The sequence below is a fragment of the Nematolebias whitei genome, chromosome 19, assembly GCF_014905685.2.
Source record: "Nematolebias whitei isolate Nwh7 chromosome 19, NemWhi1, whole genome shotgun sequence".
In the NCBI taxonomy this organism is placed as follows: Eukaryota; Metazoa; Chordata; class Actinopteri; order Cyprinodontiformes; family Rivulidae; genus Nematolebias; species Nematolebias whitei.
This window is the reverse complement of record NC_056516.1, coordinates 10,080,406-10,083,937: the sequence shown is the minus strand read 5'-3', so window position 1 is coordinate 10,083,937 and position 3,532 is coordinate 10,080,406.

The window sequence follows — 3,532 nt, the reverse complement described above, 5'->3', positions numbered from 1 at the left end:
GGCTCCAATCCTCCAGTCACACCTGCAGAGATGAAACGAGGTGTAAGAAGTCTGTATTCATACACTGATCTGGTCTTAATGACCATTCATGAAATGAGCACAGCCTTATTAGAATCACTGTTTTCTTTAGCATATATTAACATCAATAAAACAACAGGAGCAACTTTGATATTTAAAATGTCTGCGTACAAATATTTGGGGCAACTAACTCTCTTATGATTGACAAACTTTGAAATATTACATTATGCAGTTTTAAAACAGGGATGGAAAGTGGCACTTTAAAAAAAAAAAAAGTTAATTAGCAAAGGGACACCTTGTACACTGATGGTTGGAAAGCTTGGCTAGAAATCATTCACTTCATTACCAACACTCCTCAGTGGCCAAATGAATAACCGAGGCCATTGCACATACAGCTAATCCACTCCATGATGCTTAACATAAACACATCAACACTCACAGGAGACCGGACAGGAAAAATGACTATTTGTGTATAAAATGGAAGAAAAAAAGTCTTGTTTTGGTCATTTACCCTAACTTAAACCATCAGTGTGTTTTCCTGTAAATATCAGCTTTTGTTTGTCACTACAGGGAAAACAATCAGTTTTGCTGATGGATGGCAGGTGGAGATGATGGTTTGTTAAACCTGGTTTAAATTACTGCCACACTGGATTACAGCAGCTGTGCAGGCTGAACGCCACGGTGAAATATTCCATATTTGCACCCATTAATATTTAATCTGGTTTAGAAATGCACACCCCAGAGAGGCAGGGAGAGATGACACATCACAAAAAGGAAAACAACATCATCTGGGGCATAAAGGATCCATTACCCTGAACTGCTCTTTCACCTACAACCTGAGATGTGAGACCAACCATAATCCACCATAGTGGACATTTCCTGCACCCACATTAAATAACGTGGGCTGTAGTAAAACACTGAGCTACTGGATGAGGAAACTAGGACAATAAAAGTAAGAAAAACAAAACAGCTCAATGAGTCAACAACAACAATGACAGATCAGGTTCCTCCTGAAACCGAACATTTATTTATTTGCATGTTTTCCCACCTTTTCTCTTTAGCCAGAACACATACGAATGACCTTAATTAATGTTTCCATAGAAACAAAGTTAAATGTTAACCAAAAAACATAAAAAAAAATAACCTCAACGAGGTGGCTCCACTGCGTGAAAAACAAAAGACTTACATTCATTTCGCTCCAGCGCGTGACGGGATCAATAAAACGTAAAGTTGAGGCAAAAAATGGCGTTGAACACCATCCCTGCTTGTAAAATAGTCCCGGACGGAATCGCCGCTTCGGGAGCGCTCAGACACAGCAGAGCCGCTCCAACGCCATTGCAGTCGGTGGGTGATGCTGCCAGTTGTATGGGGGGGGGTCGGTGCTGTTCGGCTGGTCGGTCCAATGAGAGCCGCGCGGAGGCAGCGCCTGCTGGACGCCAGGGGTCGAGCTACGTCCGCGGACCCATAACGGCGAGCGGACTTCAGTTTGCTGTGGCGGTAAGCGCGTGCTGTGTTAAAAATGTGAAGCGTCACGTGACAGGTGCTAAAACCCGAACTGCAGCAATGGTTCGGTCCGATAATCTGCTGCGTGGAGGGGATTTCAGTCCGCGAGCTGCAGCCTGGCATAAATACCAACACACACAGCGACTGGACTGGCAGCCTGATGCTCATCAGTGCTCTGAGTGCCGCAGACCAGCCGGGTCCAGAACCTCTGAAGCTGTGATGTGGGTCCAGACGAGGGTTTCCCAACGTGTGGCGTGAGGGCCAGAGTGAGGTCTAACACTATCCAACAATGTTCCGGTCATCTGGACCGTTTCTTTTTTCGCTGAGACATTTCGTCCTTCATCCAAAAGACTTCTTCTGTCTGAGGAGCCCCAAACAAACTGATTCCCACAAACAGAATACTCAATGTGGGAAAAAAAGCCAAGATGGTCCCTGGCCTCCCTGTCCCCCATCAACTCCTCTGAGGCAGCAGTGCCAAAGTGGTTCAAAACACCAAAGTTCATGCTCAGTAATCCAGGTATAACATCCAACAATGTTCAGTTGGGTCAGCTGGACGGTTTCTTTCTTCTTCTTTTTTGCTGAGACATTTCGTCCTTCATCCAAAGGACTTCTTCTGTCTGAGGAGCCACCAAACAAACTGATTCCCTCAAACAGCTCACTCCACAGTGGGAAAAAAACAGTTTGCTGGTGCCAAGGACTTCTTCAGTCCTTGCTAAATGTTCAAAAACCACTAATGAATGGAGCCGGACATGAAGCTGCCTCACAGAACTGAAAGAGGAGTGGAGCATAACTCAGCTGCATCGAAGTGGAGAGCCCAACATCATTTGTTAGCAAAATATGTTAAATTTACTCAATTTATTGATCCTCTTTGTGGTGAGCTATTTTTAAAACCAATTATGAAGTTGCTGTGCATCATTACAGATGTTCCCTCAGTAATAAATCTGTTGTTTAATCCAAGGGCGTCAGCAGCATCCGTGATGTGGGGGGGACACAATGATGTGTGTAGGCGTGTGCGCACGTAAAAAAAAAGGTGTTCACTAGTGAACAAAAGAAAGCAACATTTCACCTAGATTTCCTTTAATTTCACACATTTAAAACATGTTTCTCACCAAGTTTGTGTAAATTCAGCTGTGGGTTTTAAAGACATTTTAACTTTAATACACTTTAACACAGAGCGTCAGGTCGGCACTATTTGTGTTTATTGTGAAATAAAAATCATCCCCACTGGACTTTTTTACTTGTGTTCAACACTACTCATCTAAATGATGTTTCTCACGAAGCTTGAGGACAATAAGGTGTGGGGGTTTAAACACATTTCAACTTTAATGCACCTGAACACACAGCTTCTCTTACACCTGCAGCGTCTCTGCAGCGTCTCTTACACCTGCAGCGTCTTACACCTGCAGCTTCTCTTACACCTGCAGCGTCTTACACCTGCAGCGTCTCTGCAGCGTCTTACACCTGCAGCTTCTCTTACACCTGCAGCGTCTCTTACACCTGCAGCGTCTCTGCAGCATCTCTTACACCTGCAGCGTCTCTGCAGCGTCTTACACCTGCAGCTTCTCTTACACCTGCAGCGTCTCTTACACCTGCAGCGTCTTACACCTGCAGCGTCTCTGCAGCGTCTTACACCTGCAGCTTCTCTTACACCTGCAGCGTCTCTTACACCTGCAGCGTCTCTGCAGCGTCTTACACCTACAGCGTCTCTTACACCTGCAGCGTCTCTGCAGCGTCTTACACCTGCAGCGTCTCTTACACCTGCAGCGTCTTACGCCTGCAGCGTCTTACGCCTGCAGCATCTCTTATACCTCAGCGTCTCTTACACCTGCAGCGTCTCTTACACCTGCAGCGTCTCTGCAGCGTCTTACACCTGCAGCGTCTTACACCTGCAGCGTCTTACACCTGCAGCGTCTTATACCTGCAGCGTTTTACACCTGCAGCGTCTCTTACACCTACAGCATCTCTTACACCTGCAGCGTTTTACACCTGCAGCGTCTCTTACACCTACAGC